This window comes from Equus asinus, chromosome 17 (assembly GCF_041296235.1).
Source record: "Equus asinus isolate D_3611 breed Donkey chromosome 17, EquAss-T2T_v2, whole genome shotgun sequence".
Taxonomy (NCBI): Eukaryota; Metazoa; Chordata; class Mammalia; order Perissodactyla; family Equidae; genus Equus; species Equus asinus.
Window position 1 is genome coordinate 34352622 of NC_091806.1, and position 27724 is coordinate 34380345.

Consider the following 27724-nt stretch of genomic DNA (forward strand, 5'->3'; position numbering starts at 1 on the left):
GTCACATCTTGAATACCATCACTGAAACCACCTCACCATCAGCAGAACTTTTCCACAGGGACATCCAACTATATTCCCTCTGATAATTCTCACACTTGTTCTGGGATTAAGAAACTGGTACATACGATGGAACACTGTGAATCAGTGTGGAAAAGGCAAGGAAATATTATTCCCTGAGTCTGCCCTTTTCCACATAAAGATAGATGGGAAGCCACTGAAATCACTGGCCTTCAGAGGGGTATTTAACAGAATTTTCTGAAGCTGAATGATTTCCAAGGTACATGTGGACATTACTTAAGATATTAGAGAAGGAGGTAGGAGATTTTAGGAAAGAAACATAACTCTGCGTGAGTGTGAACGGCCGTGGTGCCTAGGTGTCTATGCATAAGCATGAGAACAAAAGAGTGAGAAAAACTGAATCTAGATGGAATCGTTAATATTTATAAATATGTTTTGACTAAAAACAATGAAATATATACACAGCATGCTACATTCCAGGGTAAACATTTACAGACAGACAGCACAGCTAAGAAATATGCACAAAGAGGATATTGTGAAGTGACAGCCATAGAAATGAGTCCAGTTTGGAAGTAGGGAAAAGGAAGCTCTTTTCTCATGGGATCCCTTGAATTGCACAAACAAGAGATTTTTCTCAGGCTTAGTTACTGTAGATAGATCTCAAACTGATATGTACAGAGGTTTTTCTTATGCTAAATTTAAAACTAGAAAGAAAATAAAATATTTCAAAAAAGTTGAAAGAATCAGACAATGAACACCTACATACCCTTCCTTACATTTATAAAACAATAAAAATTTTATAGCAATGATTTTCTTTTTTATGACTTTCCGTGCACACGTTTGCCTTCTTTCCAGCCAAACTTCCAATTCATAAGCAATTTTTGTATCTTCAAGCGGTCCCCTAAAGCCAAATCTCCCTTCTCTCCACTCCCATGTGTCCCAAACATAAGTGTCACCTCCTCCCTGCAGGTTCCTCTGAGCCTCTTGGTGAGAAGTTGTCCTTTTCTCACCCACAGATCGTCTGTCTTTAGATGATCCCCATCACTCCCATAATACTATTGGATTTCAGTTATTTTCTACTGGTGTTGGATTATATTCATTTCTCTCAAATAACCTAGAAATCTGCCAATTTTCTATCAATATTTGTTAAATAATAAGATGGATTACAAATAGCAGAAAAATGGAGCAGAAGGTAGAGGATGTTGTCTGAATTATGAAAGGCAGTTTGTGGCTACTTTTCTGAAAACAAGCCTGACTTGTGGTCTGAGAGACTATACCTTCTACCCTTCTGTGTAGACCATAGTCTATTATTTACAGGGAGTCCCTATGGAAGCCTATCATAACTAGGTAGGACCTCCTCATTACCTCTAGTAACTGTACTGAGTTGATCTTTTCTGCAATTATTTCCTCTCCTTAACTAGTCAGAATTGGTAGCTCGGCTACCACTTAGTTCAAAACACTCAATTTCCTGATGAACATCCATGTTAAGGTTACCCAACACAGTATTAATCATAACAGATAACCAACCATGTATGCTGAGACTCTGCATATGTTAATTCACCTAATCCTCATAACTTCCCTGTGATGTGGGTATTACTATAGTCCCCATTCCAAAGTTGAAGTGGAGACTCCATGAGGTCTCTCACTTACCCAAGTCACACAGGGACAAAGCCAAGACTTGAGCCCAGATGGCTGTGACTGCAGAGACCTGCACCAGACTTCTCTGGGCTGCTAAGATGTTGTCAGAAAAGAAACCAAACCAAGCAAGTGCTCTCCTTACTACCAAACTCTGTCACCACCCTCTGGGCCATTCTCATTGACAGTAAAGAAAAATACCCTCGGGGGCTGGCCTCGTGGCCAAGTGGTTAAGTTAGCGCGCTCCGCTGCAGGCGGCCCAGTGTTTTGTTAGTTCGAATCCTGGGCGCAGACATGACACTGCTCATCAGACCACGCTGAGGCAGCGTCCCACATGCCACAACTGGAAGAACCCACAACGAAGAATACACAACTATGTACTGGGGGGCTTTGGGGAGAAAAAGGAAAAAATAAAATCTTAAAAAAAAAAAAAGAAAAAAGAAAAATACCCTCTATTTTCACCAAAAAAGTATGTTCCGATGATGTTGTTTTAGAATACATCTTCTGGGAAATGTACAGCTCCTCTAAAAGATTGTCAGTACATTTAAAGGAGCTGTGTGCCTGTGACAGTTACTAACCTGGAGTTTTACTTTAAGGTAACACACACATAAGCACACTTGTTATTGATTAGGCAATGCTCTAAGTATTGATGCTTTTGCATAGATTAATTCATTTAATCCTCATGAAAATCACACACGGAAGATGCTACTGTTTCCAAATACTGAGGCCAAAGGGGTAAAGTAACTTCTCCTGTAGCATAAGCAGTAAGTACCCAGCTGGGATTGCAACAGGCTGTGTGATGGCAGAGGCCCCAGGTATCCGCCTGCATGCTCTGATAACTCTTGGTAGCTTTTGTAGTTTTCCATATTAATAGACTTTGGACAAAATTGCATACAGAGGAAGACAACTTGAATGGAAAGTGAGCTGGGTAAAAAGAAATATCTTCATCTGAACTGGAAAACACACCCAAAAAAGTGAGAGAAGTCACTTTCACCTTTCTTTTGTTTCTGATTATGATAAGAAAAAGGAGATAAACTGCAAAGAAAGAAATTAAGTCCATTTGAAGGATTCACTAAAAAAAAGAAAGAAATTCAGAAGCAAAATGATTATATTGTAAGCACACGCTTAACATTTTATGAAACTGACAAACTGTTTTCAAAAATGCTTGCATCATTGTACATTCCCACCAGAGTTACAATTCCTCTACATTTTGTCAGCTCTGGACATATCCATCTTCTTTACTTTAGCCATTTTAATAGATGTGCTGTTATCTCACTATGGCTTTCATTTGTATTTCCCCAGTGATAAATGATGTTGAGATTCTTCTTACGTGCTTATCTGCTATCCCTATATCTTCTTGTTGAATTGTCTGCTCAAACCATTTGCCCATTTTTTTCAAATGTGTTGTTTGTTTTCTTATTGAATTTTAAGACTTACAGCTGTCATACTGCTAGTTACTTACCCAAGAGAAATGGGAACATATGTCCACACAAAGACCTTTACACAAATATTCATAGCAGCTTTACATGTAATAGTAAAAACCTAGAAACAACCCAAATGTTCATCAACAAGTGAATTGATAAACAAAATGTGGCCTATCCATACAATAATAAGGAACGAACTATTGGTACACACAAAAACATGGATGTATTTTGGAAGTGAAACAAATCAGACAAATAGTACATATTGTAGGATTCCATTTATATAAAATTCTAGAAGCTGCACACTAATGGATAGTGACAGAATGCAAATCAGTGGTTTCTTGAAGAAGGAGGAGCAGAGAGAACATATTACAAAGGGTCACAAGGACACTTTTGCCATGATAGGTATATTAACTATCTTAAACAAAGTGATGGTTTCATGCATATATGCTTATATCAAAATTTATCAAAGTGTACACTTCAAAGACATGAGTCTACTGTATGTCAATGATAGTGCAATAAAAAAATAACTTTTAAGAAATAAATTTGACCAATAAACAGAAGAAAAGCTCTGAGTTGCCAGTTTTCCTTAATAGTTGAGGAGTTATTTAACATACAAGGGTTTTGGTACCTAAAGTAGTTTAAAGACAGAAACAGAGAAATTCCCTTAAGCAACAATAGAGCAATAGAGAAGAATTTTATAGCTTTAAAGTTTTCTGATTTTTCACAGCATCAAATTTGGGATTCAAAAAAGGGAGGAGTGCTTCTGTGAAATTCAGTCTGAAGACAACCAATCTACAGACAGGAGTTCTTAAACTATTTAAATGGAGCACCCAGTCTGGGAAAAAAACCCACACTCATGTGGAACCTCAAAGAACCCCAGTTGTACCAAATAGGCATTGTCTTATCCACACACCAAACTACATCCGTTTTTGTATCCCTCGTGCCACGATCGTCCCTTTCTGAGTGTTAAACATTCACCTCTTTATCTTGGATACTTATAACTTATATTCTGAGAACATTATTTTTATGCATTTTCTAAAATGCTTATAATTAACAGAAGAAAAAAATAATTAAATGCATGTTTGTGTAATAAGATGTCATTTTGGACACGTTAACAATAACCTTGGAAAGGCTCTTCATGTGGTGATAACACCTCACTAGTTTTCAGACCTAATACCTAACTCTGTAAACCTGAATCTATTAAGCGGGAGTAAACCCTTTCTGAAATAACATTTTAATTTTTTCCAAGCTACACGAGGAAAAAGAAACATGATTCAATGGAGTTGGACAATGACCCCAGGGTAAAAGAATTTGTATTTCTAGGACTTATTCCCAAGACCGGAGCTTGGTCTTATTTCTTTTTTTGTATTTTGTGTATATGACAACTCTGCTGGGAAACCTCATCATCATGGTCACTGTGACCTGTCAGTGTCGCCTCCACACCTCCATGTACATCCTGCTCTGCACTCTAGCCAGCTTTGACATCTGCTTCTGCTCCATCACTGCTCCAAAGGTCCTAGAAGACCTTCTGTCTAAGATAAGGACCATATCCTATACAAGCTGCATGACACAGATGTTTTTCTTCCACCTCCTTGGTGCAGCAGATATTTTCTCTCTCTGTGATGGCTTTTGATCAGTACACAGCGTCTCCAACCCCTGCATTATGTGACCATTATGACTACGGGGCGATGCACTGCCATCATTGTGACTTCTTTGCAGGGGTGGGGGGGGGGTGTTTTGGTCACTCCATCACGCAGATTTCCCTTTTGCTGATGCACCATTTAGGTGCTCCTATGTTAGGTGCATAGATATTTATAAGTGTTATATGCTCTTGTTGGATTGTTCCCTTTATCGTTATTTAGTGCCCTTCCTTGTCTCTTGTTAAAGTTTTGCTTTAAAGTCTATTTTGTCTGATGTAAGTTTGTTCCCTCAGCTTTCTTTTCTTTGCTATTTGCATGGAGTATCGTTTTCCATCCTTTTACTTTCAGTCTGTGAGCATCTTTAGATATAAAGTGTGTCTCTTGTATACAGCATACATATGGGTCTTATTTTTTTATCTAATCACCCTATGCCTCTTGATTGGAGCATTCAGTTCTTTGACATTTAAAGAAGCTATTGATAAGTATGTACTTATTGCCATTTTGTTACTTTTTTTCTGGGTGTTTAGCAGTTCTCTCTTGTGGTTTTATGGTTTTCTTTAGTAATACGTTTGACTTCCTTTCTCTGAAACTTTTGTGTATTTATTATAGGTTTCTGGTTTGTCATTACCGGGAGGTTCATATATAATAATAACCTACGTGTATAGCAATCTACATTAAGTTGATGGTCTCTTTCGTTTGACCTCTTTCTAAAAGTTCTACTCTTTTACTCCCCTCCTTCCACAATTTCTGGCTTTGATATCATATCTAACCTCTTTCTCTCTGTGTATACATCCATTACCCTTTTATCTTGGAAATAGGTAATTTTAGTTATTTTGTCTTTTCACCTTCTTATTTCTTCATAGGTGATTGATCTGCTACCTTCACTTTATTATTGCCTTTACTAGTGATTTTATTGCCTTTTTAAAATCATTTTCTTATTCCTATTTGTAGTCTTCTCTTTCCCACTTAAATCCCTGTAGCATTTCTTGTAAAACTGGTTTCCTGATTATAAACTCCTTTAATTTTTGCTCGTCTGGGAAGCTCGTTATCTCTCCTTCCATTCTGAATGATAACTTTGCCAGGTAGGGTATTCTTGGCTGTAGGTATTTTTGCTTTCAACACTTTAAATATATCATGCCATTCGCTTCTAGCCTGTAAGGTACTGCTGAGAAGTTAGCTGATAGCCTTATGGAGTTTCCTTTGTATGTTGCTTGTTGTCTTTCTCTTGTAGCTTTTAGGAATCTCTCTTTATCTTTACTTTTTGATATTTTAATTATAATGTGTCTTAGTGTGGGCCTCTTTGGGTTTATCTTGTTTGGTGCTCTTGGTGCTTCCTGTACCTGGATGCCTGTTTCCTTCCTTAGGTTAGGAAAGTTTTCAGCTATTGTTTCTTCAAATAGATTCTCTGCCCCATTGTCTTACGCTTCTCCTTCTGGGACACCTATAATACAAATGTTAATGCACTTGGTGTTGTCCCAGAGGTCTCTTAGACTGTTTCAATTTTTTTTGATTCTTTTTTCTTTGATCTGTTCAGCTTTGATGAATTCCTCCAGTCTTTCATTCAGTTCACTGATCCATGCTTCTGTATCATCTACTCTGCCATTGAGTCCCTCTAGTGAATTTTTCATTTTCAGTATTGTGTTCTTCATTTCTGATTGGTTCTTTTTTATATTTTCCAATTCTTTGTTGACGCTCTCACTGAGTTCATCCATTCTTCTCCCAAGATCAATGAGCATCCTTATGACTGTTAGTTTGTACATTTTGTCAGATAGATCATTTATTTCTGTTTCATTTAGTTTCTTTCTGGTGTTTTGTCCTGTTCCCTGACATGGAACATATTCCTTTACCTCCGCATTTTACCTGTTTCTCTGTGCTTATATCTATGTATTAGGTGAGTCAGCTACATCTCCTGATCTTGGAGAGGTGGTCTTATGTAAGAGATGCCTTTTGAGGCCCATCAGTGTGCTTCCCTCTCATCACCAGTTCCAAATGTTCCAGGAGTGACCCTTGTATGGGCTACATGTGTCCTTCTGTTGTGGAAGGGTTGCTCTTGCTGTAGGTGCCAAGGAAGGGTAGGCTGTCCTCCTAGCCAGCTGGTTGTAATGTTCAACACTGTGTGGCTGCTATGGACACTTCAATCAGTTTATCTTGTTTGGGGAGCCCCAGAACAGTTGGCTGCAAGGTCTAAGAGCACATACCTGTTGTAGTTCTTCTGTTAAGTGAGCAGGCCCCCAGAGTGGCTGGTTACTAGGTTCAGGGCTTACGATTCCTGTAGGCCTCCAGCCTACAGTGGGGCTGGCCCCAGGCACAGAAGCACTCAATTGTTTCAGGCTTTGGAAGGTGAGGATGATCCCCTATGTGGTTATTTGAGAAGCACAAGTCTTCTGCAGCTGACAAGCCCAACTGACCACAGGACCACACACACTGGCAACAGAGTCCTGCCCCATGCACTGCCTCGACACCCTGATGTGGACCCATTTGCCCCGCTTCAGAGGCCCCACACACTCTACCAATGCCCCACACCCTCCAATTGCTCTTTGTACATGCCCTGCTCTGCAAAGGTGGACCCACTCACCCAGCTTCAGAGGATCCAGGCACCCAGCCTACCAGGCTCACAAGTTGCCTAATGGCTTCTGTTGGATGGGGGCTGTCCCTAGGGCAGACTGCCTGCCTTGGCTGTGCTAGATTAAACTGATGCTCTAGAGAGTGTGGCAGACTCTGTGCTATCAGGCCAGGGGAAGAACTCCAATGGTGTCTGCCAGTGTCTGTGTCAGCAAACCCATACTAAGTCACAATAGTAGCTGCTGCCCATGTCTCAGTCCCTCGAGAGGTCCCACCTCTCAGTAAGATGCACCCAGAGCCTATAAATTGAGTCTCTTTCCACCAAAGAACTGTGCACCTTTCTTTCTGGTGAATTTAGGTTGCTTTCCAAAAGAGTTGAGTTTGTGCATGTGTCATTTAACAGCCAGCTTTTTCCCCTTATGTTTGATAACGTTTCTGGGAGTATTCCCCAGTGTTGTTAGTAGCTAGTCAAACCAGATATGATGACACTCTTCTTGGTTGTGCTGAGTCCAAAAGATGCTTGTAGTGGTAACATTCCCCCACTCAGATCCCACACTCCCCCAGGGAAGGCTGCATACCTTAGGATTGCTCTCAATTGGCTATGAAGCACCATGGCTTGTAAAGGTGGATTTTTTTTTCTCTCCAGAAAGGAATTTCTGCCTCTTCCTCCTTAGTCAGAACTATCCCTTATGGAAGGGGTTCCTTTTTATCCAGTTCAGTTCTCTCTCAGGGGTAACTGTTCCTAGAGAAGTAGTAAATTTTTTGTGTCCATGGGAGGAGGTGAGTTCAGAGTCTGCCTATACTGCCATCTTGACATTTCTCTGCCCTGAATTATTGAATCAGATTGTGTTGTGTGTTGTGTGTTTAAACATGGCTTGAAGAAGTCTCAGGGACTACGATGTGGCAGGAGTTCTTGCATTCTTGGCCTCTTGGGATTATGCTTCTGAGATACAGTCAGTGATTCAGGCTCCATAGATCTTGGGTGCCATCCGATTCTGACATACTGATAAAAATCTGATTGAGTGAGTCACAAGAGATAGGAAGGAAAAGAAGGAAGCATTTGCATGAAATAGACTACAAAGTGGTTTGTAGTATGCATCTTTCATAGGCAATTTCATATAGAGAAACTTGGAGACTTGCAACCAGAGCTACCTGAGTAAAGGTAGCAGGACCTTATGAATGGTGACTTGACAAATGTGAATTATTCTTAGAATTCTCATGCTAGGGAAAGTAGGTTGATATTGAAAAAAGTCATAATTGATTGACGAGGTGACAAGAAATGGCACTCAATTGAGCTGATAAGTTAACGAATACTCATGGTGCCATTCCAGATTGAATGTGGGACATAAGTGAAGTTTGTCCTCAACACTCAGTATCCTTTGGTTAACTCTGCTTGGGCTCTTTTCTACCTCACCAGATCTCATTTCTTGTTCTGATCTCTTATCTCCACTCTAAAACCCAAGGATTTGTCTTTGACCTATTACATTCTTTTACTATGAAACTCTCCTATGCTTTACCTCAACAGCTTCAGGATGACCCTTTAAGCTGTAAAAATAACAGGTAAAATTATTGTCATGCTTTAATGACAAAAAGCTAGAAATTTTAAGATGAAACATGCTTTGAATTCAATGTACATCCTCATGTTTTCTACCCATCAGTTTTTTCCCAATAGTGAGGACTCTGGTTCCTATAGGAAAAGAGTATAACAGGTAGATGGGGGTTAGGATTAGGTTTAGGGTCAGAATGTGCACTAGACAGATCAATAAGGATGAGATTAATAATGACATTAGCCTTTCACTGAGCATTTACTATCTGCCAGGCATTGTATGTTTCACATGTACCATCTCATTTTAACCTGCATGACAATTTCATGAGGTGGATATTATAAGTACCTTTTTATAAGTGAATTGTGAACTGCGAAGAGATAAAATAACTTGGGCAAGATCATACAATTAGTGGATGGCAGAGATTGGATTTGGACCCAGGTCTGTATGACTCTGAAGTTAGAGCTTTCAGGTATAATGCTTTACTTTTACCATGCTTTCCCAAACAAAAATAATACCCTACATTTCTTCTCAAATTCCAATAGCTTGAAAAATATACTCTTTAGAGTTTTCTCTTCTTTAATCTTTCCTCTCTCTTGGAAGTGGGAAGTGGGAAGTGAGAAGAGTGTAAATCCTCAATGGTGAAGCCAATCTGAGATTGGCCCTGGGAAGGCTGGACTGGAAAATCAGTTCTTGAAAAATAAGAATGTCTTGCTCTTTGTGTAGGATCCCTGAAGCTCTGCCTTTGTCTAAACTTATCACAAGAGTGTGAATCTGGCATATCTAGTTCTGCATAATATAAATCCCTTTAGACTATTATGGGGAAATCTTTCAAAGCTTCTTCATTCCTGATAGGAATCTAGGAGGACAACCATTATGTAGCTTTAAGGTTCTCAATACATCATAAGCCCATATGAAGTTGAACTAATCAGAAAAAATTTCTTTATCTGTTATGGGCTATATGTACATATGTGCACTTCATTTGCAGTAATCATGAGATCTTTCTAGAACAGGATTACAGTTTGGCATAGACGAGTCCAGTAATGTAATAAATTACCTGCAAATGGTTTAAGAGCAATCAGCTGGGTATCTGAAGACTTATCGCTGTATTTAAGTGGATGTGAGATCTTGGGCAAATCACTCTACCTCTAGGCTTCTGTTTATTTACCTCTGGAAACGGAGCTGGATTCAATCAATCTCTTAACCTGCCATATAGTTTTCCTGATTGATACATTGCTACTTCGCTCTTTGGATGGAAACACACAAGCTCAACTCTATAACACTAATTACTTCATGCTTACCAGAAGGTTGGGTTACCAGCTACCTGTTAACTTACCCAGAAAAATAAATTGTTACCTACTAAGTGTAGTTGGTTCATTGACAATATATTCGAGAATATAAATAGGACTCCGTGGGAGAAATAACGAAAGGACTTCTTGGTGACGAGGAGCTTGGAGATTTTTATTCTGTTTCATCACAGAAGGCATGAGTTTTCTCTTGTCTTTTCAAGGCTGACTTCATTTCTTGGTTCCTCAGAGTGTATATTATGGGGCTCACCAGAGGGGAGATGGCAGTGAAGGTGATGGACCTGGCTTTATCTGTGGGGAGGACACTGAAGGGCTGACATAGACATAGATGCAGGGCACAAAGAGCAGAGTCACCACAGTGATGTGTGAGGTGCAGGTGGAAATGGCTTTCCTCCTGCCCTCCCCTTCCTGAGTCCTCAGTGTCATTAGGATGACTGTGTAGGACACAAGCAGGAACAGAAACCAGAGAGTAGTGACTACGTCATCATTGGAAATCATCGGGAGCTCAAGTGCAAAAGCATCTGTACAGGTGAGTTTGAGAATCTGGGGGACATCACTGTAGAAGCTGTCAAGAACAAAGTGTCCAAAGAAAGGGACTCTTCCTTTTGTGGAGATTAAGCAAAAGGCTACTGAACAATGATTAGATCAGTGAAGAAATCAAAGGAGAAATAAAAAAATACCTGGAGACAAATCTTAATAGATCACAGAAATAGGAAAAAAAAAACCTAAAATTTGTGTAGTATCACAAAAGATCCCTAACAGCCAATGCAATCCTGAAAAAGAAGAACAAAACTGGAGGCATCACACTTCTGATTTCAAACTATATACTACAGAGATATAATAATCAAAACTTTATAGTACTGGCATAAAAACAGACATGTAGACCAATGGAACAGAACCAAGAGCCCAGAAATGGACCCATGCACATACATTCAATTAATTATCAACAAAAAATGTCAAAAATATACAATGGGGAAAGCATAGTTTCTTTAATAAGTGATACTGGGAAAACTGGATAACTACATGTATAATAATGAAATCAGACCCCGATCTTACATCACTCACAGAAAGTAACTTGAAATAGATCAAAGATTTAAACATAGACCAGAAACCATAAAATTCCTGGAAGGAAAAATAGTAGAAAATCTCCTCGACATTGGTCTTGGCAATAATATTTTGGAAATGAAACTAAAAGCACGAGCAACAAAGCAAAAATTAATAAAATGAGACTACATCAAACTAAAAAGCTTCTGCACAGTGAAAGAAACAATCAACAAATGAAAAGACAACTCACAGAATGGAACAATATATTTTCAAATGATATATCAGATGATGAGTTAGTATCTAAAATATGTAAACAACTCATAAACTCAAGCAAAAAACACACAATCAGATTTAAAAATAGGCAGAGGAACTGAATAGAAATTTTTTCAAACAAGACTTTCAAATGACCAACAGGTACGTGAAAAGGTACTCAATATCACTAAGCATCAGAGAAATGCAATTCAAAACCACAGTCAGATATCACTTCACACATGTTAGAATGGCTCTCATCAAAAAGACAAAAGATAGCAAGTGTTAGTGAGGATGTGGAGAAAAGAAAACTCTTGTACACTGTGGATAGAAATATATATTGCTATGGTCACTATGGAAAACAGTGCAGAGGTTCCTCAAAAAATTAAAAATATGACTACCATATGATCCAGCAAGCTCCCATGTCCTCAAACTCGCCTGTACAGATGATTCTATGCTTCCGCTCCTGATGATTTCCAGTAATGGACTACTCACGACGCTGTGGTTTAACTTCTTGCTTGTTTCCTATACAGTCAACCTAATGATGCTGAGGTCTCAGGCAGGGGAAGGCAAGATGAAAGCTATCTCCACCTGCACCTCACATATCTCAGTGGTGACCCTGCAGTTTGTGCCCTGCATTTATGTCTATGCCTGGCCTAGTTGAAAAGTTCAGGAGAGCCTAGGTGGAGTTTGGTCAAATCTTTGTTGCCTCTAGAAAATTTTAGACCCTAGAAAAAATGTGTGTTCCTAAGCATATCTTCCTGAGTCACATCTTAATTACTCCCACCGAAACAACCTCACCATCAGCAGAATTTTTCCAAAGCCACATCCAACAATATCCCCTTTGATAATTCTCACACTAGTTCTGGGATTAGGGACTTGATAAATATGATGGAGCACTGTCAGTCAGTGTGGAAGAGCCAAGAAAATGTTGTTTCCTGAGTGTACTCTTTTCCATATAAAGATAGAAGAGAAGTCACTGAAATCACTGGCCTTTGGAGGAGAATTTAACAGAATTTTTTCAAGCTAAATGATTCCCAAGGTCCGTGTGAATATAATTTAAGATGTTGGAGAAGAAAGTTGGAAAATTTAGGTAAGAAATACAACTAAAGAGAGTGAATACCTGTGGTGTCTGGGTGTCTATGTATAAGCGTGAGAAAAGAAGAATGACAATAATTGAACTCTAGATGTAATCATTAATATTCATAAATACATTCTTTCTAAAAAATAATGTAATAAGTATGCAAGATGTTACTTTCCAGGGTGAAACTTCAGTGACAGACACCACAGCTAAGAAATATGAATAAAGAGGATATTGTGAAATGAGAGTTATAGAAATGAGTTTAGTTAGGAATTGGGGATAAGGCAGCTCTTTATTTGTGAAATTGCTTGAATTGCACAAAGAAGAGAATTTTCTCACCTCTATTACCTATAGATGGATCTCCTCAGACTGAAATCTGCACAGCTATTTCTTATGCTAAATTTAAAACTAGAGAGAAAATGAAATATATTAAACCTTCAAAAAAGTTGAAAGAATAGTACAATGATAACATACATACCCTTAAAATTTACCAAAAAATAAAAATTTTATAGCAATGATTTTCTTTCCATGCCCACATAGTTTCATCCTTTCTTTCCAGCCAAATGTCCCAATACTGAGTACCTTTTATATATTCAAGTGGTCCCCTAAATCCAGGTCTCCTTTGCTTTACATTCCCATGTGCCCCAAACATAGGTATCACTGCGTCCATGCACGTTTCTCTGGGCCTCTTGACAAGAAGTCATCCTTTCCTCACACACACCTCATCTGTCTTTAGGTGGTCCCATTTAGTTCAACACAATCCATTTCCTGATGAGCTTCCAGTGTTAAGGTTACCCGACATAGTACTAATTAGATAACCAGCCATGTGTGGTGAGACTCTGTGTATGTTAATTCACCTAATCCCCATTACTTCCCTGTTAGGTGGGTATTATTATAATCCCCATTCTATAGCTGAAGAAGTACAGACTCCACGAGGTCTCTCACTTACCCAAGCCACACAGTGATCAAGCCAGGACTTGAGCCCAGATGGCTCTTCCTGCAGAGACCTGCACCAGACTGGTCTGCTAAGATAGATGTTAGATAAGAAAACAAGCTAGGCATTCTCCTTGCCATCCTCTCACCATCCTCTGGGCCATTATCATTGACAATAAAAGAAAAATACCTCCTATTTTCCCCAAAACAATGTGTTCTGATGAAGCTGTTTCTGAATACATGTTCTGGGAAGTGTACAGCTCCTCGAAAACATTTTTGGCACATTGAAGAAGCTGTGTGCCTGTGACAGTTACTAACCCAGAGTGTCTCTTTAAGGTGACATACATACAACCACACATTATTGGTTAGGCAATGCTTTAAGCATTGATGCATTTGCATAGATTAATTCATTTATTCCTCACAAAAGTCACATGAGAGAGATGCTATTGTTTCCAAACACTGATGCAGAGGCTGAGGCCAAAGGGGTAAAGTAATTTCTCCTATATGCATAAGCAGTAAGTGACCAGGTGTGATTTGAAGAGGCTGTGTGATACCAGAGGCCCCAAGGTATCTTCCTGCATGCTCTGATACCTCTAGGTAGCTTTTTTGCTTCTCCATATTAAGTAGGCTTTGGACAAGATTGCATGCAGAGGAAAGAAAATTTGAATGGAAAGTGAGATAGGTGAAAAGAAATATCTTTATTTGAACTGGAAAGCACGTCCAAAAAGTGAAAGAAGTAAATTTCACCTTTCTTTTGTTTCTGATTATGGTAAGAAAAAGGAGATAAAATTTAAAGAAAGAAATTAAGGTCCATTTCAAGAATTTGCCAAAAAAAAAAAAATAAAGAAATTCAAAAGCAAAACGATTATATTTTAAGCACGTCTTAACAATTTAAGAAACTGACAAATTGCTTTCAAAAGTGCTTGCTCTGTTGTACATCACCAGAGTTCCAATTCCTCTACATTTTTTGTCAACTCTTGATATATCCATCTTCCTTATTTTAACCATTCTAATAGGTGTGTACTGTTATCTCACTGTAGTTTTCATTTACATTTCACCAGTGATCAATGATGTTGAGCACCTTTTCACGTACTTATTTCCTATCACTATATCTTCCTGTTGAAATGTCTGTTCAAACCATTTGTCCCTTTTTTGTAATTGGGTTGTTTGTTTTCTTATTGAATTTTAAGAGTTACAGCCATTCCACTCTTACATACTTATGCAAGAGAAATGAAAACATATGCCCACACGAAGACCAATATATGAACGTTCATAACAGACTTATGTGTAACAACCAGAAACTAGAAACAACCAAAATATTCATGAAAAAGTGAATGGATAAACAAAATGTGGCTTATCCACACAAAAGAAAGGAACAAAATATTGATATACACAAAATCATGGATTAATTTTGTGAGTGAAAGAAGCCAGACAAGAAGAGAGTGCATATTTTAGGATTCCATTTATAGAAATTCTAGAAAATAAAAACCAATCTATAGTGACAGATGCAGGTGAGTGGTTACCTGAAGAAAGAGGGGCAGAGGGGACATATTACAAAGGGTCACAAGGACACTTTTGGGGTGATAGCAATATTAACTATCTTAAACATAGTGATGATGTCATGGGTATATGATTACATCAAAACTTATCAAAGTGTACACTTCAAACACATGAGTCTGTTGTGTATCAATGACAGCAAAATTTTAAAAAAATACCTTTTAAGAGATAAATTTGAGGGAGATCTTGTCAAGATGGCAGCATAGGCAGACTCTGAACTCACCTCCTGCCATGAACACAGCCAGGTTACAATTATTTTTCGAAAAAATACCCTGAAGAGAAAACTGAAAACTGAATAAAAAGAACCCCCACAAGGGAGAGTCCTGACTGAGGCCGAAGAGGCAGAAATTCCTCCTGGAGAGAAAAAAAGCCACCTTCACAAGCTACAGACCTTCACAGCAGGCTGGACGGAAGACACTCTAAGGTATGCATCCCTCCCTGGAGCAGTGGGATCTTGAGCAAGGGGCCCATTACTGCTATACGCATACTTCAGACTCAGCACAACTGAGATGAGTATCCTACTATCTGGCTTTTCTGGCTATTAACTGTAACAGGGAATACCCCCAGAAAAGCTATCGGATGAAGGCCAAAAGAACCCAGCTCTTAAAGGGCTCATGCACAAATTCACTCATCTCAGAGAGCAAACCAAAATCACCAGAAAGAAGGCTGCACAGTCCTTTGGTGAAAAGAGACTCACTTGGTAGGTTCTGGGTGCATCTCAGTGAGAGGTGAGACCTCTCCAGAGACTGAGACATTGGTGGTGGCCATTCTTGTGCTCTGGTACAGATGTTCTGACACAGATGCTGCCAGATGCTGTTGATGCTATCCACTGGCCTGTTAGCCCAGGGATATGCCACACTCACTAGAGCACAGATTTAATCTGGTTCAGCCAGAGCAGGCAGCCTGCCTTAGGGACCGGCCCCACCCAACAGCCAGCTCTCAGGCTACTTGTCCACCTGCATTGATTGGGTGCCTTGATCCTCCATAGGTAGGCAAGTGTGTCTGCCTCTGTGTGAGGACCAGGTGAACTGTAAGGGGCATTGGTGGAGGGGTGGGGGCCTCTGCAGTGGGGTGACTGGGTAGGCTCCAGGGGGTTGGGAAGTGTGCACAGACGAGGACTGTGTTGGCAGTGGGTGTGGACCTGTGGGGGGGTGGGGCTTATCAGTGGCAGAAGATCTATGCTTCACAAAGACTATCAGTCCCACCTACCAAAGCCTGAAATAGTTGGGTGCTCCCTGTGCCTAGGGCCAGCCCCACTCAGCTGCAAACCTAAGACAGCTGACAACAGCTTTGCAAGCCTGAGGCCTACAGCAACTGTGAGTTCCTGAGCCTAGCAACCAGCTACAGTCAGTGCCTACCGAATTGACAGGGAAATCACAACAGGAGTGTGCTATTAGACCTTGTAGCCAAAGGTCCTGGGGCTCCCCAAACCCAATTTATAAACAGCCAGCCAGGAAGGGAAAGACTAGACTTCCTGGGTACCTGCAGTAAGAGTAACCTTGCCACAGCATAAGGACACAAGTAGCACACAGGGGTCATTCCTAGATCATTGGGACTGGTGACGAGAGGGAAGCACACTGCTGGGCCACAAAAGGCATCTCTTACATAAGGCCACTTATCCAAGATCATGAGACATAGCCAACTTACATAATACATAGATATAAGCGCAGAAAGAGGCATAATGACTCCTCAAAGGAATAGCAAAGGAACAGAATAAAACCCCAGAAAAAGAGCTAAATGAAACAGAATAAGGCAGTTCAAACAAAAACTCATAAGGATGTTCACGTATATTGGGAGAATACTGGATGAACACAGTGAGAACATCAACAAAGAATTGGAAAATATAAAAAAGAACCAACCAGAAATGAAGATTACAATACTGGAAATGAAAATTTCACTAGAGGGACTCAATAACAGAGTAGATGATATAGAAGAATGGATCAGCAAGTTGGATGAAAGACTAGAGGGGATCACCAAAACTGAATAGATAAAAGAAAAAAGAATTTAAAAGAATGAGAACAGTCTATGGGAACTCTGGGACAATCATGTGCACTAACATTCATATGATATGTGTCCCAGAAGGAGAAGAGAGAGACAAAGGGGCAGAGATTCTATTTGAAGAAATAATAGCTGAAAACTTTCCTAATCTAAGGAAAGAAACAGACATCAAAGTAAAAGAAGCACAGAGAGCACCAAACAAGAAAAGCCCAAAGAGGCCCACACCAAGACACATTATAATTAAAATGTCCAAAATTAAAGATAAAGAGAGAATCCTAAAAGCAGCAAGAGAAAGACAACAAGTGACATACAAAGGAAAGCCCATAAGGCTATCAGTGGACTTCTCAGCTGAAACCCTACAGGATAAAGGAATGTGGCATGAAGTATTTAAAGTGCTGAAAGGAAAACACCTACAGCCAAGAATATGCTATCCAGCAAAGTAATCATTCAGGATGGAAGGATTTATAAACAGCTTCCCAGACAAGCAAAAATTAAAGGTGTTTATCACCAAGAAACCAGTTCTACAAGAAATGCTGAAGGGACTTATTTAAGTAGGAAAGAGAAAACCACAAGTAGGGATAAGAAAATTATCAGAAAAAAAATCAGGCAATAAAATCACTGATAAAGTCAAAAACATAGTAAAGGTAACAGATCGCCCACCTATGAAGATAATATGAAGGTTAAATGACAAAAGTATTAAATTACCTACTTCAAGGAAAAGAGGATAATGGATAGACACACACAAAATGAGAGATTAGATATGATTTCAAAAACATAAAATGTGGGAGGAGAGGAGTAAAAGAGTAGAGCTTTTAGAAAGAGGTCAAGCTAAAGAGACTATCAACTCAATGTAGATTGCTATATACGTAGAATATTACTTAAGAACCTCATGGTAATCACAAGCCAGAAACCTATAATAAGCAAACAAATATGTAAGAGGAAAGAAATCAAACATATTACTAAAGAAAGTCATCAAATCACAAAGGAAGAGATAAAGAGAAGTAAGGAAAAGAGAAGAACTACTAAAACACAGAAAAAAGTAACAAAATGGCAATAAATTCATATTAATCAATTGCTACTTTAAATCTCAATGGAGCAAATGCTCCAATCAAAAGGCATGGGGTGTTCTATTGGATAAAAAGCAAAACCCATATGTATGCTGCATACAAGAGACACACTTCAGACACAAAGACACTCACAAACTGGAAATGAAAGGATGGAAAAATATACTCCATGGAAACAGCAAAGAAAAGAAAGAGCAGGTAGTAATACCTATATCAGAGAAAATTGACTTTAAACAAAAACTGTAACAAGAGACAATGATGGGCACTACATAATGATAAAGGGAACAATACAACAAGATATAACACTTGTAAATATCTATGCACCCAATACAGGAGCACCTAAATATATAAAGCAAGTATTAACAGACATAAAAGGAGAAATAGACAATAACACAACAGTAGGGAACTTAGACACACCACTTACAGCAATGGATAGATCATTCAAACAGAAGATCAATAAGGAAACACTGGCCTTAAAGGACACATTAGACCAGATGGACTTAGCAGATATATCTAGAACATTCCATCCAAAAACCACAGAATACACATTCTTTTCAAATGCACATTGAACATTCTCCAGGATTCAACACAAATTAGGCCACAAAAAAGTCTCAATAAATTTGAGAAAACTGAAAAATACAGTGAATCTTTTCTGACCACAAAAGTATGAAACTGGAAATCAACTACAGAAAGAAAATCAGAAAACCCATAAATATGTGCAGATTAAACAAAATGCTACTGAAAAACGATTGGGTCAATGAAAAAAAATCAAAGGAGAAATAAAAAATACCTGGATACAAATGAAAATGAAAATATGACATACCAAAAATCTATGGGATACAGCAGAAGTGGTTCTAAGAAGGCAGTTTATTGCACTTCAGGCCCACCTCAACAAACAAGGAAAATACCAAATAAACAATCTAACTGTGCACCTAAAGGAATGAGAGAAAAAAAAAAGAACAAACTAAGCCCCAAATCATCAGAAGGAAGGAAATAATTAAAATCAAAGCAGAAATAACCGAAAGAGACAAAAAAAAACACTAGAAAAAGTTAATGAGACAAAGACCTGGTTTTTTGAAAAGATAAACAAAATTGACAAAACTTTAGCTAGACTCATCATGAAAAAAGAGAGAAAGCCCAACTACATAAAATCAGAAATGAAAGAGGAGAAATTACAACAGCCATCTCAGAAATAAAAAAGATTATAAGAGAATACTATGAAAAGCTATGTGCAAGCAAATTGGATAATCTGGAATAAATAGATACATTCTTAACATCATACAACCTTCAAAAGGGGACCAAGAAGAAGTAGAGAATTTGAATAGACCAGTCCCCAGGAAGGAGATTGAAACAGCAATAAAAACATCCCAAAAAATAAAAGTCCAGGACAAGATGACTTCCCTGGTGAATTCTACCAAACATTCAAAGAAAACTTAATACTATCCTTCTCAAACTATTCCAAAAGAATGAATAGGAGAGGAGGCTTCCTAATTCATTCTGCAAAGCCAACAATATCTTGATACCAAAACAGATAAGGACAACAGAAAAAAAGAAAACGACAGACCAATATCACTGATGAACATCTATGCAAAAATCCTCAACAAAATGCTAGCAAGTCGAATACAACAATACATTAAAAAGCTCATAAATCGTGTCCAAGTGGGTTTTATTCCAGGGATGCAGGGATGGTTCGAGATCCACAGATCAATCAACGTGATATACCACATTAACAAAATGAAGAATAAAAACCACATGATCATCTCAATAGACACAGAGAAAGCATTTGACAAGATATAGTAACCATTTATGATAAAAACTCTAAATAAAATGGATATAGAAGAAAACTACCTCAAACTAATGAAGGCCATATATGACAAACCCACAGCTAATATCATTCTTCATGGAGAAAAACTGAAAGCTAACCTTCTAATAGCAGGAACTAGAAAAGGATGCCCACTTTCATCACCCTTATTTAACATAATAGTGGAAGTCCTAACAAGAGCAATCAGGAGATAAAAAGAAATAAAGTGATCCAAATAGGAAAAGAAGTGAAACTGCCACTATTTGCAGATGACATGATTTTGTACACATAAAACCCTAATGAATCCACTAAAAAATCTTTTACAAATAATAAATGAATACAGTCAAGTTGCAGGATGCAAAATCAACATACAAAAATCAGTTGCGTTTCTATACACTAACAACGAAGTAGCAGAAAGAGAAATCAACAATACAATCCCATTTACAATTGCAACAAAAAGAATAAACTATTAGGAATAAACTTAACCAAAGAGGTGAAAGATGCGTACACTGAAAACTATAAAATATTGTTGACAGAAATTGAATAAGACAAGAAGAAATGGGAAGATATTCCATGCTCTTGGATTGGAAGAATTAACATAGTTAAAATGTCCATACTTCCTAAAGCAATATATAGATTCAATGCAATCCCTATCAAAGTTCCAACAACATTTTTCACAGAGATAGAACAAAGAATGCTACAATTTATATGGAACAACAAAAGACCCTGAATAGCCATAGGAATCCTGAGGAAAAAGAACAAAGCTGGAAGTATCACACTCTCTGATTTCAAAATATACTACAAAGCTATAATAACTAAAACAGCATGGTGCTGGCACAAAAACAGACACATAGATCAATGGAACAGAATTCAGAGCCCAAAAATAAACCCACACATTTATGGATAGCTTATTTTCAACAAGGGAGCCAAGAGCATACAATGGAGAAAGGAGTGTTTCTTCAATAAATGGTGTTGGGAAAACTGGACAGTCACATGGAAAAGAATGAAAGTAGACCATTATCTTACACCATGCACAAAAATCAACTCAAAATGGATTAAAGACTTGAATGTAAGACCTGAAATCATGAGACTTCTAGAAGAAAACATAGGCAGTACGCTCTTTGACATCATGTCTGACAGGGCAAGAGAAACAGAAAAAATGAACAAATGGGACTACATCAAACTAAAAAGCTTCTGCACAGCAAAGGAAACCATCAACAAAATGAAAAGGTAACCTAACAATTGGGAGAAGATATTTGCAAGCCATATATCAGATAAAGGGTTTATATCCAAAATATACAAAGAACTCATAGGTCTCAACAATAAAAAAAACCAACAACCCAATTAAAAAATGGGCAAAAAATCTGAACGGAGATTTCTCCAAAGAAGATATATGGATGGCCAACAGGCACATGAAAAGATGTTCAACATCATTAGCTATCAGGAAAATGCAAATCAAAACTACAATGAGGTATCACCTCACTCCGGTGAGAATGGCTATAATTAACAAGACAGGAAACAAGTGTTGGAGAGGATATGGTGAGAAGGGAACCCTTGTACACTGCTGCTTGGAGTGCAAACTGGTGCAGCCACTGTGGAAAGCAGTATAGAGTATCCTCAGAAAATTAAGAATAGATCTACCATATGATCCAGCTATTCCACTGTTGGGTATTTATCCAAAGAACTTCAAAACACAAATACATAAAGATACATGAACCCCTATGTTCATCACAGCATTATTCACAATAGCCAAGACTGGGAAGCAATCTAGGTGCCCATCAAGGGGTGAATGGATAAAGAAGATGTGGTATTTATACACAGTGGAATACTATTCAGCCATAAGAAATAATGAAATGCGGCCATTTGTTACAACATGGATGGACCTGGAGGGTATTATGCTAAGTGAAACAAGACAGAGGAAGAAAGTCAAATACCGTATGATCTCACTCATAAGTAGAACATAAAAACAATGACAAACACATAGCTACAGAGATTGGATTGGTGGTTACCAGAGAGGAAGAGGGGAAGGACAAAGGTGAAAGGGGCGATTAGGCTCACATGTGTGGTAATGGGTTATAATTAGTCTTTGGGTGGTGAACAAGATGTAATCTACACAGAATTTGAAATATATTATAATGTACACCTCACAGTTACATAATGTTATAATCCAATGTTACCACAATAAAAATTTTAAAAAACAAAGAAATTTGACCAGTAAACAGAAGAGAAACTCTGAGTTGCCACTTTTCTTTTCATAGCTGAGGAGCTATTGAGCACACAGGGGTTTTGGTACCCAAAGTAGTTTAAAGTAAAGAGAGAAACAAAATAAATACCCTAAAGAAAAATAGAAAAATAGAGAATAATTTTATGGCTTGAAAATGTTCTAATTTTTCATAGCATTAAATTTGTAATTTAGGAAAGGGACAGATGCTCCTGTAGAATTCAGTCCAAAGAGATACATTCTGCACACAGGAGTTCTTAAACGATTTGAATAGAAAACCCAGTCTGGAAAAAACCCCACACTGCTATGGAACCTCAAAGGACCCCAGTTGTACCAAATAAGCACTGCCTTACCCACACACCAAACTGCATCCATTTTTATATCCCTCATGCCACAATAGTCTGTTGCTGAATATTTAACATCCAACCATTTACCTTAGATACTTGGAACTTGTATAGTGAGAACATGGTCTTTATGCATTTTCTAAAATATTTATAATATACGGAAGAAAAATAATTAAATGCATGCTTCTGTAATAAGATGTCATTTTGGACTCATTCGCTATAACCTCAAAACTGCTCTTCATGTGGTCATAACATCAAACTAGTCTTTGGACCTAATACCTGACTATGGCAACCTGAATCTATTAAGGGAGATAAACCTTTTCTAAAATAACACTTTAATTTTTTCCAAGCTGCATGAAGAAGAAGAAATATGATTCAATGGAGTTATAAAATGGCCCCAGGGTAAAAGAAACTATGTTTCTTGGACTTAGTCCCAAAACTGAGCTTGGTCTTATTTCTTTTTTCGTGTTTTGTGTACAAGACAACTCTGCTGGGAAACCTCCTCATCATAGTCATTGTCACCTGTGAGTCTAGCCTTCACACACCAATGTACTTCCTGCTCCCCAATCTAGCCATCCTTGACATCTGCTTCTCCTCCATCACTGCTCTGAAGATCCCAGTAGAACTTCTGTCAAAGATAAAGACCATATCCTATACAGGCTGCATGACACAGTTGTTTTTCTTCCACCTCCTTGGTAGAACAGACATTTGTTCTCTCTCTGTGATGGTGTTTGATTGCTAGATAGCCAACTCCAAGCCCTTGCACTTATGTGACCATCATGAGTAGGGGGCAATGCACTGTGCTCATTGTGGCTTCTTGGGTATGTGGCTTTGTCCACTCCCTCATCCAGATTTCCCTGTTGCTGCCTCTCTCATCCTGTGGACCCAACGTTCTTGACAGCTTCTATGATGATGTCCCCCAGGTTTCAAACTTGCCTGTACCTTTGCACTTGAGGTCCTGATTGTTTCCAACAGTGGCTTAGTCACTACCCTGTGGTTTTATTTCTGCTTGTGTCCTACACAGTCATTCTAATGATTCTCAGGTCTCAAGCAGGGTGGGCAAGAGGACAGCAATCTCCAGCTGCACCTCACACATCACTGTGGTGACACTTCACATTTTGCCCTGCATCTATGTCTATACCAGGCCCTTCACTGTCCTCCCCACGGAGAAAGCCATCTACGTCACCTTCACTGTTATCAGTCCTCTGCTGAACCCCTTGATCTACACTCTGAGGAACGAGAAAATGAAGTCAGCCATGAGGAGACTGAAGAGAAGACTCATGCCTTCTGTGATGGAACAGAGTACGAGTCTCCAACCTCCTCATCACCAAGGACACCTATCATTATTTTCCTGAGAGTCCTATTTATATACGCAAATATATGCTCAATAAACAAACTACACTTAATTGGGAATTTAATTTTCTAGTTACATAAATAGGTTGCTGATAACCTAAGCTTCTGCTAAGCATGAAGTAACTAGTGTTATAGGATTGAGCTGATTGATGTATTTCCATTCAAATAGCAAAGTAACAATGTGTCAATCAGGACAACTATATAGCAAGTGAAGAGATTGATTGACTGCAACTCCTTTTCATGAGGTAAATAAACAGAAGCCTAGAGATAGAATGATTAGCTCAAGATCTCATATCAACTTAATTACAGAGATAAGTTTTCAGATAGCCCATTGATTGCTCTTATGCCATTTGAATATAACTTATTACATTACTGGACCTGTCTATGCCAAACTGAAATCGTTTTCTAGGAAGATCTCACAATCAGTGCATCTGAAGTACACATATAGATGGGATACATATGTCCCATCGAAGTTTAAGACTATTTCTTCTTAAAGTTCAAATGGGCTTGTGACCTATTGAGAATCTCAAAGGTACACAGTGACTGTCCTTCTGGATTCTTATCAGGAATGAAGAAGCTTTGAAAGATTTCCCATAATAGCCTAAAGCGATTTATCTGATGTAGAACTAGACATTTCAGATTCACAGTCTTGTGATCAGTTTAGACAAGGGCAAACACTCAGAGATCCCACACAAAGAGTAAGAAATTCTCATTCAAGAACTGATTTCCCAGTTGTGGACTTAGAAGGGCCAATCTCAGATGGGCTACACTGTTTAGGATGTACATTCTTCCCACTTTCCACTTCCCAGAGAGAGAGAGAGGAAGGTTTAAGGAAATTAAAACTCTAATAAATGTATTTTCAATTGGCTGGTGTTTGTGAAGAGGAAATACAGGCTAGTGTTTTCATCTGGGAAAGAATGGTAAAAGTAAAGCATTATAGCTGAAAGTTCTAACTTCAGAGTCATACAGACTTGGCTGCAAATTCCATCTCTGCCATCCACTAGCTGTGTGATCTTGACCAAATTATTTTATCTCTGCACAGGTCATGGTTCACCTATACAAAGGTGTTATAATACCCATCTCATGGAGTTTTTGTCAGCACTAAAATGAGATGCAATATGTGAAACACACAGTGCCTGGCAGATAGTAAGTTCTCAGTGAAAGGCTAATGTCATTATTAATATCATCCTTATTGATCCGCCTAATACACATTCTTACCCTAAACCTAATCCTAAACCCCATTGACCTGTTACACTCTGCTATATGAACCATACTCTTCATTATTGGGAGAAAACTAATGGGGTAGAAAACCTTGAAATGTACATGGAATTCAAAGCATCTTTCATCTTAAAATTTCTAGCTTTCTGTCATTAAAACATGATAATAGGTTTGCCTGTTGTTTTTACAGCTTAAAGTGTCATCCTGAAGCTGTTGAGATAAAGCATAGGAGAGTTTCACATTAAAAGAAGGTAATGGGGGGGGGCGGCCCTGTGGCATGGCAGCTAAGTTTGCATGTTCCCCTTCAGCATCCCGGGATTCACTGGTTCAGATCCTGGATGCAGACCTACTCACTGCTTATCAACCACGCTGTGGCAGGCGTCCCACATATAAAATAGAGGAAGATGGCCGCAGATGTTAGCTCAGGGCCAATCTTCCTCAGAAAAAAGAGGAGGATTGGCAGCAGATGTTAGCTCAGGGCTAATCTTCCTTAAAAAAAAAAAAAGGGTAATGGGTCAAAGATATACCGTTGGCTTTTAGAGTAGAGATAAGGCATCAGAACAGGAAGTCAGATATCCCAGGATGGAGAAGATCCCAAGCAGAGTCAGCCGAAAGATATTGAGTGTTGGGGACAAACTTCACTTATGTTCTACATTGGATCTGGAATGACACCATGAGCATTCATTAACTAACTGGCTCAATTCATTGCCATTTCTTGTCATCTGGTCAACAAATTCTAACTTTTTTCAATATTAACCTACTTCCCTTAGCATGAAAATGCTAAGAATAATCCACATTTGCCAAGTCACCATTCATAAGGTCCTGCTACCTTTGCTCAGCATTGGTCACAAGTCTCTAAGATTTTCTATATGAAATTGCCTATGAAAAATGCATAACACAAACCAATTTATAGTCTATTTCATGCAAATGTGTCCTTTTCTTTCCTTCCTATCTCTTGTGACTCACTCAATCAGATTTTTATCACTATGTCAGAATTGGATAGCACCAAAGATCTATGGGGTCTGAATCACTGTATCTCAGAAGCATAATCCCAAGGATGCAGGAACTCAGGAACTCCTGCTGCATCACTGTCCCTGAAACATCCTCAAAGTACGTTTAAACACATAACACAATCTGATTCAATAATTCAGGGGAAGGGGAAAGAATTACACTTGATTACATAAACCTATATCATTTATCTGGATGACATAAAATCACAAGCTGGGCTGCACTTTTTTCCAATTCAATCAGCTTTTATCATTTTTTAAGCTCAGCTGCTAAGAGCCATGGAAAAGTCAACTGGCTCTGGTCACACATGTACCTATCAAACTAATCTTTCATATATTGCTCCCTGGATCAAATGTTTCAATGATCAACATCTCTGAGTACCCATGAACCCATAACATAAAATAATTCTCAAGTAAACTGATGAATATCAACAGCTGTCACCATGCTACCTTCCTAGATTCTAAGGGACCTGTGGATCTCAGAGATGTAGACTAAGATAATTCTATATGTACAATGTGTATATTGAATTCTACAGAAATTGCATATATATCTCTACATCATTCATTCTGTGATAGCTACCCTGATGGTAACCAGAAAGATTTGATTTTTCCATTGTTACCATTTTATTTAAGCTTTACTTCCTAGCCCATTAAAGCAAAGCGATTATTGTTAGAAAGAAGACAGCACAGTCCTTGGTGTGGTTTAACACAACATTTTCTTCATAAGCCAAGAGGGTTATTGCACGGCCTAGAGAAAAAGATATGGACTGAATGTGCACTGATGCCTCTGCACGTACATGTGAGATGAGCAAGAAAGGAGAGGAGGGAGAGAGAGGAGGAAGGTTTGATAACATTACAATAACACCCACAGGAACTCCATTGAATTAGCCACTCAGTTTCCATATTCATACCCAGCGATATTCCTTTTGCTGATTACATGATTAGGCTTTTTGATGAGGGATTATTAGAGGTGGCCAAAGCACTGTAAGGAAAAGTGAAAGAGCCAAATGATATGGTGCCCTGAGGTTGCCTTTTCCCATTTGAAGGAAGAAAATAACAAAATCAGTAGCCTTAAGGTAGGCTTTCCATTAAACATAGAATGTCCCCAGAACCTAAGTCTTCTAAGATGCAGTTGGAGCATCATAAGAGGGTCAATTTCCCACTTGAAGGCTGGTGTCAGTTAGTGTTGGTGTATGTGAACTTCTGAAATGGGAAAGCTGTTAGTGCTGATTTTTCAGAAATGCTGCAATTGTGTGAAATTGTCCTATTGAAACCAAAACACAATGAAGCAGAGAAGAGGGATAGATTTTCACTACTAGGAAGAGGGGAAGTGTGGCCTGCAAAATATTAGAAGAAGGTCAATTGACTTCAGGGGATGGGATGTATTCTACCTGGCAGGATCTTGAGGCTGAAAGTGATTTCAAAGATGTTGAGAAGATGCTGATATCCCCAGCTCTCAGGAGGATGATTGCCTTGAAAAACAGCACTCTAATGACAATTCCTGAATTTAATACATGCTGCCTGGCCAGCTGTGCTTCTTGTCTAGAGATGGATGTTTGGGGCTTTAAGTAAGGAGTTTTAATGGCTAGCTTATCTGTGTCCACATGTGCTACTGAATATGAATAATGCTGCTAAAACTGCTATGGATTCAATCAAGAGTAGAGGCTTTTCAATATTAGGAAAGAGAAAAAGGAGAAGCATTTGCTCAGTGGGAAGCTGGAGTA